The sequence below is a fragment of the Pan troglodytes genome, chromosome 5 (assembly GCF_028858775.2).
Source record: "Pan troglodytes isolate AG18354 chromosome 5, NHGRI_mPanTro3-v2.0_pri, whole genome shotgun sequence".
Classification (NCBI taxonomy): Eukaryota; Metazoa; Chordata; class Mammalia; order Primates; family Hominidae; genus Pan; species Pan troglodytes.
The window spans coordinates 52,436,364-52,448,588 of NC_072403.2; the positions used below are offsets into that span (position 1 = coordinate 52,436,364).

At 38.8% G+C, this 12,225-nt stretch overlaps 1 protein-coding gene across 4 annotated transcripts in view; it reads right to left on the bottom strand.

The window, feature by feature from the left end:
* The window catches only part of CYP39A1 (cytochrome P450 family 39 subfamily A member 1), a 103,053-nt gene that overhangs the window by 4,792 nt on the left and 86,036 nt on the right, over positions 1-12,225 (bottom strand). The gene's annotated exons all lie outside the window — the stretch shown is intronic.

Sequence of the window (12,225 nt, forward strand, 5' to 3'; positions counted from 1 at the left end):
TTCAGCATGCCCTACAATATATTGATACTCATTTATTTTAAATTATACACATATACTACACTGTTTAGAGACTATTTTCTAAGACACATACAAATAGAAACTAAAAAACTGAAAAAAGTATAAATAGAATTCTGTTATTTTTCCCTGTGTCCCATTGGGTTGTTTTGAACTCTCTGCAGGATAGGGAAACCTTTTAGGAAGCATAGCCCTTAATGAATACAATTAGTCCAATGGGACAGAACATTGTCATAGACTAAATCCTCTCCATCACCCTCCATATCCAATTAGGCACCAAGTCCTTTTTTTGTTGTTCTCCTAAATAGCTCTTAGTTCTCCTCCTTAACCCCTTATCTCCAGTCCCTCCATGACTCCCTCAGTGTAGTTCTTCATCATTTATTTCCTGGATTACTGAATCAATTTACCTTCCACATTGTTTCCAGTTTCACTTCCCTCTACTCTGTCCTTTACCCTACCACTGGAGTAAACTTTCTAAAACACGTATCTTCACTATCTCATTACACACACATGCAGACACACACACACACACACACACGCAATCTTTCAAACACCACAGCAGAATACAGCCAGCCCTTGAAGATCTGCCCCTTACCTATCTCTGCAGTCTCCTCTCCCCCAGAGCTCCCCCTTGACACCATGTGGCTCTAGCCACGTTATATTACTTGACATTCTCTGAATGATGATGCTCTGTGACACAAGCCTTTCCCTTTCTGAGGCTCAGTCTCCTCTGGAAGCATTTCCTGATAACTGTCCTCCAGGCTGTAGTGCCCTTCCTCTCCACCACATGGTTCCCTGGTCACATCTTAGCCACAGCTGCTACTGCACCACATTGTGATTGCTTGTTAGCCAGGGCTCTCCCAGAGGAGGATTTGTATTATGAGGCCTTAGCACAGTGCACAGCACACTATTAGTACCTAATAATGTTAACTGAATAAATGGTGATGGAAAGTGATGCCTTCCATAGAGCAGATTCAATTTCCTGCCCTTTCCACCTGTCTCTGTATTTCTGTGGCACTTTACGTATCCCTTAACTAATGCCTTTATCCTACAATCCTACTATATCTTACTATATTACAGCTAGAATTTGCATGTCTGTCTTCCCTTATAGACTACAGCCTTCACAAAAAGCAGGAACTATGTCTTATCTTTAAATCCTCAATGTTTGTTGATTGAATGAGTGAATGTATACATATCAATGATCTCATATTCATATCAAATAATTAGATTTTTCTGCACTACTGTTCTTGAAACATCTTGACTGTATTTTATTTCAAATGAAATCTGGAGCACTCCAGGTGTGGCTATAATCCATCTGAATATCACATCAATTATTCAGTAATATTTATGATGCAAATTTAACCCTACTTACTTGCAAATGCTAAAGATAATTTATTCTAAAAGGGTATCCATGTCTATGAAATAGGACATGGCTAATATTTACTGATTTGGATCAAAGTCAGCAATGTTTCTAAGAAAAAACAATTTTGCTAACTCACATAAAGGTTCAGAATGTCTCACAACTAAGGTTTTGTCAAACTTTTCACAAATTGGAATTTCCATTCCTGGCCATGATAAAGTAACAAAAGTTGGTGTTATCTTCCTGCCTTAAATAACTCAAAAACGGAGCAAAATCCAGTGTAGGACAAAGATCTCCAGAGGAAGTAAAGAATGAGATGAAACCCATGATTGCTTCGGTTTCCTGCTTCTGGCAGTCTTCAGGCCACAGTGCAAGGACAGAAAAAACTCACAGGTCTGAGAATATTATTAATTCAGCAGACAGAGATCCAAGTTCAGGCAAGCTAAAGAGACTAAAATTTGTAGAGAAGAGTATCAGAAAAGAAGGAGTTTCACAGAGAGAGAGAGAGCGCAAGAGTATTCCAGGGATCTAGATAGGAGTCTACTTGAGTATTTGGCAGAGTACTGATCTCTGCATGTGTGAGAGGAAACTACTGAGACGGAAAAAGAACAACGAAAGGGAAATTAAAGCACAAGAAGCTGAATAAGGCCAAGAGCTCACACAAGACATGGAGGCTGTGTTCACACAAGAAAAAGTCTCACCATTTTATAGCACATGGACCATTAGCTAGAGCTCTTAAATGGGTATTGCCTTAGTAGTGGGATTATATTATTTTACATTAAATGGCGCTCTGGATTTACCTTTCTGAAGCTTAAAAACAAGTTTTGCAAAGTTGTTTTTCTAAGCAACTAACTGCATGTCATAATGAAGTCTAAACTAAAAGAATACAACACAACCCAGTATCCATGGCACTTAACATTTACGTCTTGCCATCTATTCAAAAGTTAACAGGCTTAGAAAAAACAAAACAGAAAAATGACCCCAATCCAAGAGAAAGCCCATTGAAAAAATATAGGCCCAGAAATGACAGATATTAAAAATAGTTATTATACTCCACAGGTTCATAAAGGTAGAAAAGAACAGCATGATGAGGAGAGAAAGATAAGATATTTTAAAAATAATTGTGCTTCTAGCAATGAAAAATACAATATCTTAAATTAAAAATAAACTGGATGGGATTAACAGATGGTAAAATGCTGCCAAAGAAAAGATAATGGAACTTAATTAACAAAACAAAGAAAAATATTTAAAATGAAGTACACAGAATAAAAGGCTATAAAAATAAATAGGTTATTAACTTATAAAATAACGAAGTCTAACATACATGTTATTAGAGATATAGATGAGCAAGCAGGGAAAATATTTTGAGAAGTAATAGTGAAACATTTTCAAATTTTTTTGAAAACTATAATTTACAGATCATGACCCCCAAGCAGAAGAAATATAAAGAAAATCATGCCGACTGGGTGCAGTGGTTCACGCCTGTAATCTCAGCACTTTGGAAGGCTGAGGCGGGTAGATCACCTGAGGCCAGGAGTTTGAGACCAGCTTGGCCAACATAGCCAAACCTCGTCTCTACTAAAAATACAAAAATATTAGCTGGGCACGGTGGTGTGTGCTTGTAATCCCAGCTACTTGGGAGGCTGAGGCAAGAGAATCGCTTGAATCAGGGAGGAGGAGGTTGCACGGAGCCAAGATTGTGCCACTACACTCCAGCCTGGGCAACAGAGCAGGACTCAGTCTTAAAAAAAAAAAAAAAAAAAAGCAAGGCACAGTGGCTCACACCTGTAATCCCAGTATTTTGGGAGGCTGAGGAGGGCAGATCATGAGGTCAGGAGTTCAAGATCAGCCTGGCCAAGATGGTGAAACCCCATCTCTACTAAAAATACAAAAATTAGCCAGGTGTGGTGGTGGGTGCCTGTAATCCCAGCTACTGCGGAGGCTGAGGCAGAGAATTGCTTCAACTCGGGAGGCAGAGTTTGCAATGAGCTGAGATCGCACCACTGCATTCCAGCCTGGGAGACAGAGCAAGACTCCATCTCAAAAAGAAAAAAAGAAAAAGAAAATCATGCTAATGCAAATCATAATCAAATTGCAATTAATAAATAAACAAACCCAGGGATTAAAAAAAATTTAGCCAGAAAACAAAGACACCATAAAGAACAACAAACATTAAAAGTTAACATAGACTTTTTCCTGGAAACTATGCAAGCCAAAGGACTTACAATGTGTTTAAAGAATAGAAAGAAAAATAATAAGCAGTCAACGTATAAAGAAAGGGAGCTAATACTGTTTGTATTCATCTGTTCTCACACTGTGAAAAGAACTTATCTAAGACTTGGTAATTTATGAAAAAAAAGAGGTTTAATTGACTCACAGTTCTGCAGGCTTAACAGGAAGCATGACTGGGAAGCCTCAGGAAACTTGCAATCATGGCAGAAGGTGAAGGGGAAGCAAGCTCCTTCTTCACATGGTGGCCGGAGAGAGAAAGCAAGCAAAGGGGGAAGTGCCACACACTTTTACACCATCATATCTCGTGAGAACTCATTCACTATCACGAACATCGAGGGGGAAGTTCACCCCCATGATTCAATCACCTCCCACCAGGCCCCTCCTCCTCCAAATGTGGAGATTATAATTCAACATGAGATTTGGGTGGGGACACAGAGGCAAACTATATCACTGTTCTTTCTAATAATGCACTAATTTTACCATGAGAGAGATCAGCCTAAGTAATCTGGGGGTAAATATTTAATTTTCTCTGTAAGGATTTAGATTATAGCATGCATTAGGAAAAAAGGTGATTGTTGGCCAGGCACGGTGGCTCATGCCTATAATCCCAGCACTTTGGGAGGCCGAGGTGGGTGGATTACTAGGTCATGAGATCGAGACCAGCCTGACCAACATGGTGAAACCCCGTCTCTACTAAAAATAGAAAAATTAGCTGGGCGTGGTGGCACGCATCTGTAATCCCAGCTACTCAGGAGGCTGAGGCAGGAGAATTGCTTGAACCTGGGAAGCAGGGGGTGCAGTGAGCCGAGATTGCGCCACTGTGCTCCAACCTGGTGACAGAGCAAGACTCCATCTCAAAAAAAAAAAAAAAAAGGTGATGGTCTTTGGGAAGTGTGTAAAAGAGAGAAAGAGACTGATGTTGAAATGACAATCAACCATTCATTCAGTAGAAAATTTAAAGAATCAATATTTGGGCAGGTCTTAAGGAACATAGTGTGCCTGTGCCCACAATGAACAGTTTTGAGGAACTCAAGTCCCAAGGACAACCATGGACAGTCCTGCTAAAGCCCCTCATGTTACTCTATACTCAGACTGAGAAATGACCTAGGGAGGAAGGGTGGTGATATATCTTGGAGTAAAATCAGCTTCTCAGAGGAGGGATGAGACTAAAAGGAGGGCAGCTGCTTTGTGACTATTTTGCAAAAGAGACAAACACATTGCCATGTAAAGGCATATAAGGTTAGGAAAAAGGAACCTTCTGTGAAGTGCTCAATTTAAGTCCTTTTCTCTAGGAATATAGGAAAATAAACATTTTATGTACAATTTTAATATTTCCCTACCTATGCTGTAATGTGCTTACCCTAAAAATTCCATAAGAACTGACACATTTACACTATCTTGTGTGATAGTGCAGTGGAAAGTAAAGAGGTGATATAATGGCAGGAAGCATGAGTAGCCTCACTTTCATCCCTCTGCTGGAGATGATCTGAAAAAAGCAGCATCTCATTTTCAGTGCTGTGGGTGGTAGCACGTGGAGGAGCTGGGAGCTCAGCAAAGACTGCAGAACACCAAGGGTCAAATTTAAATGGATAACTAGGTTGTGAATGTAACACACCTGTCTTTTCTCTCTTCTCCTTTGAAAAAAAGTGACTTTTATGGGAACAGTAAAGCGACACTTAGATTATACACTAAGAGTTCTAACAATAAAATAAGACCCCCATTCATTCATTCATTCATTCGATGTTTATTGTGTCCTTATGTGCTTTATATACTTCTAAGCACTGAAGTCACCCCAGTAAACAAAAACAATATTCATGTTCTCATGAAGCTTAAATTCTAGTAGAATGCATTCTAGAATAATAAATAAGAACAGGAAAGAAAGTTGATGGAGGTGTGGGCTAAAATATTTTAGAGAAGGAAGGTCTCTCTGATGAGGTGACATTTTATCAGACCCTAGAATAAAATAAGAGGGTGAGCCATAAAAGGTGTAAAAATCCAGAGTTAGAAGAATGAGAAATGATGAGAAGGCTAGTATTGAGATGGGAAGCTACTGGACAGTTTTGAGAAGTATGACAAGCTCTGAAAGGATCCTTCAGTTGCCACACCGAGAATAAAATATAGGGTGAGATGAATGGAAGCGAAAAGAGTGATAAGAAAGCCACTACAATTTTCCAGACAATAGAAAGTGGTGACTTAGAACAGGATGGTAGAAATAGTGTAAGCCATAGTTAGAGTCTGGATATATTCTGTAGGATGGACTGATGGTTTACATTATACATGTGAAGAATATAAAGGAATCAAGGATGACTCCAAAGTTTTCGACTTGAGGAAATGCAAGGATACAGCTGTTGTTTACCTCAGAAATGGGGAAGATTGAAGGAAGAGGAGGTTGAGGGAATTGTGATCTGGAGCTCAGTTTTGGACTTAAGTACAGCTCTCTATAGACCAGTGCCTTTTAGATATCCAAAGAAGATGTTGAATGGAAGCTAAGTAATGAGCCCCATGATTAGGAAGGATTCATTCAGGGTCAGAGATAGAAGATTTATAAATATAAGAGTCATCATTATTTAGACAATTATTTAAAGCCATGGGGCAGTATGAGATCACTTACAGAGTGAGTTAAATAAACTTGATTTAAAAAAAATCTACAGAAGGAGCCCTGGGATAATCCAAAATTTGGAAGTCAGGAAATTGAGGAAGATGAGCAAAGGAGATGGGGAAGAATCAGGCCAAAGGGTAGAATAATAAAGGAAGGTGGTGTGTCTGCAACCCCATAAATAAAGTGTTTCATGGAAGGTGTGAGCCAGCCTATCAAATGGAAAGAAGGCAAAAAGCACCAATATGTGAAATTAGACATCAAGCTCCCACTTACATAAAGTAACCACTTCTTTTCAGTACTTAGCTCTCTTCCTACAAGTAAATTAAATGAGCTCACTTTTTCAAATAACTAAGTTGGCATTTCATGTTTGGTAGAATATTAGGAAGTAGTGACTTCCTAGCATTCAATGTTTACTTGGCAGCTCTAGAAAAAATGCTGGCTAATTTTGTATTTGTGAATTATAGAACAGTTTTGTAGGTTCCTTGCTTTATTCAAATAAATCCTATCTCCTTATCATTGTTTTAAGCCCTTCTCTAATATGAGCTTGCTATTGACCAGTGCAGTGATTTCCAACTTCTCTGAGTTCAGCATCCTGGGATAAAAGGCCCCTGCCACTCTTCCTCTCAAGTCCCTAGAGGCACTGCAACAAGCGAAAAAGACAGTCAACAATTTGAGGGTGCAGTGTGGGAGCTGCGCAAGTGAAGAAGGTACACTTGGCAGAGAGAAAATCCATTCCAAGGGACAGACTTAGAAGAAAAATAGTATCTAGGGACCTGCAAGTTGTTGACTCCATGCAGAAGGTGAGGTGATGAGAGATGAAGCTGGACAGTGCAGGAGGAGCCGGTTCAAGGGGGGTTTGAATGTGCCATGTGACAGTGTTGGGACTTTAATAATGAAAGTGCCCCTCAATAGATTTTGCTGATGGAACAATTATACCTAGGTGTGGAAACGGGGTTTCTCGAAGCTTTATTACAACATATAGGAGGTATTCAATAAATACTTCCTGGATCCCTAAAATAATTTGCTAAGCAAATGAGAAATGCAAACAAGATCAACGTTCATAAGTTAAGAGCACAATATTAAACATTTTAGAAATACCGTGCATATTTTGATTAGAAATAATTAGAAATAGTGGTTACCAAAGGCTGGGGTTAGGGGAGTTGGGGAAATGTTATTCAAGGGACACATTTCAGTTAGACAGGAGGAATAAGTTCAATATACTGATTGTATATCATGGTGGCTACAGTTAATAACAATATGAAAGCTGCTAAGAGAGTAGTTTGTTTGTTTGTTTGTTTTTTGAGACAGTCTCACTCTGTTGCCCAAGCTGGAGTGCAGTGGTACAATCTTGGCTCACTGCAACCTCCGCCTCCTGGGTTCAAGTGATTCTCCTCCCTCAGCCTCCTGAGTAGCTGGGATTACAGGCACCTGCCACCACAACTGGCTAACTTTTGTATTTTGAGTACAGATGGTGTTTCACCATGTTGGCCAGGCTGGTCTCCAACTCCTGACCTCAGGTGATCCGCCCACCTTGGCCTCCCAAAGTGCTGGGATTATAGGCATGAGCCACTGCGTCCAGACTAAGAGAGTAGATTTTAAGTGTTCTCACCTCAAAAAAAAAGTATGTGACATAATGCCTATCTTAAACAGCTTAACTTGGCCAATTTTACAACATGTACATATTCAAAGCATCATATAGTACATCATAATTTTTACTTGTCATTTAAAGTAAATACATTTTAAAGGCCAGGCATGGTGGCTCATGCCTATAATCCCAGTGCTTTGGGAGGCTGAAGCAGGTGGATCACTTGAGCTCAGGAGTTGGAGACCAGTCTGGACAACATGGTGAAACCTCCTCTCCATTAAAAAATAAATAAAATAAACAAACAAATAAATAAATTTTTAAAAGTTTGAAGCCGAAAAATATGTTAGAAAAAATCTGTAGAGAAAGTAGAATGAGGAACAGAATGAATAATAAAAAATTTCAAAAAAAGATTAGAAATAATATTTACCAATGTATTAAAATAATTTTCTGTTATAATCTATAAGGCAGAATTTCCTTAATTAATTTTAGTCTACGTGATGTTCTTAAAAATGATAAAACTACATTTCCCTTAAAGATAAATACTCAGGCTTTTGGCCAATTCATAATGTACATTTGAATTTGTGTGGCTTAATATTTTTCTTTTCTACTTTTTAGTGTTAGTTTAGTTATTAAATTAATAACTAGCTATTAAGATAGTATTGATATTTATATTACATTAAGATTTTGATATCTTAAAGGAAAAGTTGAATTTTCTTCAAATCCAAATATTTGGATATTCTAATAGAATTACCTCAATTCACCACTAAAGTTTTTTTCTTTACAGTGGCAAAAAAAAAAAAAAATAATACTGTTTTTTAAAGCCTTTACTATGTCACTGAATTTTGTTCAATGTGTAAAATACCAGAAACTGACATATACATACCTAGGACATAGAAAGCTTTTTATGTCAAAGAAAACGGGCCTTGTAAATTCGTATTTTTACAGAAGCTCTTCAGAAGCAAGCTAAGCTATGTTCAGGTAAGTAATGTTTTCTTAATACTTCTAATGTCAAAACAGTGAAAATAATGAGGCACATTGTTTATGACAGATTTATCTTTTACACTTACAAGAACAACATTACACATCTACTAATAAAGTTCATTAAAATAGAAACATGTTGAAAATTTTTTAAATACTTGGTACTTGCGTATTTTCTGCATTTGTATTTAAATACTTCATTAAGGAATGCTACACAGGCATTGAGAACACCAAGACCGACACAACACAATGCTAGCAATGCACATGGAGAGACGGAAGAGGTCACAATAATATATAGATGAAGGTAGAAACAAGAGAAACAAAATTTGGAGTCTGGAGAGCACTCTACAACCTGGCATGATTAACACTGACTTTATATGGAGGTGAAACTTGAGCTACACCATGAGGGCAAAAGAACCTTTAAATAAGTAGACTTGTTGAGTGAGAGCATTCCAGGGCCAGCAGAAAACATGGGCAAGGGGAGGAGTGGACACTCTGTAGTAAGGAACAGCAAGTAGACGCTCTGGGGAGGACATTCTCAGATGTTTAGAAAGGTAAGGCTGGTGTCAGATTATGGAGGGCCCGGAGTTCTAGGCTAATGAATTTGGCCAGCAGGTAGTGGCACCAGAATCTCAATGAGAGAGTGACAATCAGAGATTATTATTTAAGGAAAACTCATCTGTATGTAGTGAGTAAGATGGATTGAAATAAGAGATAATACAGTCAGGGAGAAGGGTTAGGCAATGATAATAGTCATCTGATGCTGAGGTGAAGGAGACCTAGTTTGTTTTTTATTTTGTTTTATTTTATTTTATTTTATTAAGAGACAGAGTCTCGCTGTGTTGCCCAGGCTTCAGTGCAGTGGTGTGATCTCAGCTCACTGCAATCTCTGCCTCAGGGGTTCATGCTATTCTCTCCTGCCTCGGCCTCCCAAGTAGCTGGGATTATAGGCACCCACCATTACACCCAAGTAATTTTTTCGTATTTTTAGTAGAGACGAGGTTTCACCATGTTGGTCAGGCTGGTCGCAAACTCCTAACCTCAAGTGATCCGCCCATCTCAACCTCCCAAAATGCTGGGATTACAGGTGTGAGCCACTGGACCTGGCTGAGGAGACCTAGTTTTAAAGGAGTGGAGAATGTACACAGAAGGCCAGAAGGAAGGAGGAGTAAAGGATAACTCCAAAAACCCAGGTGTCTAAGAGAGCAGTGATAGGAGGAGAGAGAGTACTGAAGGAATGCTAGTATTGGGGAAAATTGATGATTTTAATTTTAGATGTCTTGATTTTGAGACTGAATACCTCTGTCACTTTTAAAGAGAACGCCTCTCTCTTTTTTCCTCCTAGAAGTCATTGTAGGTAATGCCAGCATGTGCTGGAAAGCTATCACTGTTGCCAGGAGCAAGAGGTCTGAAGTATATTCCTAGTTGCCACCAGCTGCAGCTTATGAAAATAGAATGATCTTGCCCCGGAATTCAGAGAAGGTAGCATACAGACATAGTTTCATAGGCATCATTCATTGAAGCGCAGCTATCAAGTTAAGGCGGAAGTATGGCAACCTCATCCCTCTGAGAAATCTTTAAGGAAAATAAAATCAATATGGTAGCAGGAGACAAAATAATCTAGCACCTGTGATTCTCAAATTTTAGTGCATCAGAATCATCTGGAGGGCTTGTTAAAACAGATTGCTGGGCCCCACCCCCAAAGTTTCTGAGTCGGGAGATCTGGGACAGGGCCCAGGAACTTGCATTTATTACAAGTTTCCTGGTAATCTTAATACTGGTGGTCTGGGGACCACATTTTGAGAATACTGATCTAGAGGAACTTGTCAAGGAAAATGATGAAAAAAAAATATGTTAGAAGATGCAGTTTGCCAAACCTTTTAATTTTAGCACACAACATTAAAATTATAAAGAATATCTCCATTATACATGCAACATTATGTCTGGGGTACCAAACTTTTGATTGGGAATACTGGTGAAAGCATAATCTGGTAGAGTGGGAAGGTAGATGTTTTATATTAAATATAGAAAAAAAAGAACAAAATGGGAAGAGAAAAAAGGGATAAGGGTAAGCTGAATGAGAAGGAAAAGAAGAAAACATAAAAAAAAGAAGAAAATGGGAAATATATAAAATAAAAAAAGGAGATGAGAAAGTGTAACCACATCAAACGAATCTGGTGTAGACGTTTATGTAACAATGTTGTGAGTTGCTTTTCATTTGCCATGGACCCCCAGGATGAAGGTCATGTAACCAGGGCATGCCCAGATAACCAACTGTGCAACCACAGAGGGATTAAGTGCTTGGACCAAGGAGCAGGGACTGAATTAAGCAGCATACACCACATTGCAGGATCCAGGATCCAATCAGATAGAGCACTGTCATCACCCATGGCAGGATCCAGTCAGATCATGCTTCCCGACATCATCTCATTGTTAAGATCCAATCAGATCACACATCATTACCCTATGCTTATGAAACCTACCCCAGCCTCCAGCTTGGGGAGACAGATTTGAGCATTTCCTCCTGTCTCCTTGCCAGTTGACTTGAAATAAAAGTTTTCTTTTCTCAAAAGCCAGTGCCATGGTATTGGCCTCTATGCACATCTGACAGCAAACTCACTGATGCTCAGTCACAAGAGCAGATGGGACAGCAAGAATGAAGAACTGGAGAACCTCAGCCCTTCTCGATTTGACATACTGTTTTCTGTTTCATTAGGAAGATTATAAGTGGCTGTTACTAGGAGTGCATGCTCTGGAGCTATTGTTTTCCTGACTGCAGCCAGGATTGTTCTAATGGTGATCCTATGGTTACTCCTCCTAGAAATAAAATTTCCATACAAATGAGCTATGAGCTAATAGTTTGGCTATCTCTTTTTAAACATTCTGTATTGGTCCATTTTTATACTGCTATAAAGGACTGCCCAAGACTGGACAATCTATAAAGGAAAGAGGCTCAATTGACTCACAGTTCAGCATGGCTAGGGAAGCCTCAGGACATTTACAATCATGGTAGAAGGTGAAGGGGAAGGAAGGCACCTTCTTCACAAGGCGGCAGGAAGAAGAAGTGTGAGCAAAGGGGGAATAGTCCTTTATAAAAACCATCAGATCTTGTGAGAACTCACTCACTATCATGAGAACAGCATGGGGGAAACCACTCCTGTGATTCAATTATCTCCACCTGGTCTCTCCCTTGACACATGGGGATTATGGGGATTATACATATTACAATTCACAATGAGATTTGGGTGGGGACACAAAGCCTAACTATATCAGCTTCTTATTAAGGAAAAGGGGCAAAGGAATAATACTGACTTAATTAAGTTTAAGTACTTGCAAAATAGAAATGATCTTATGGTTTATTTTATTTATAGCGTATTGAGGTAAGATTGACCTCAAAATATAAATAAATAAGAATTATATATATATTTAAAGCACAAAATGAGATGATTTTATATA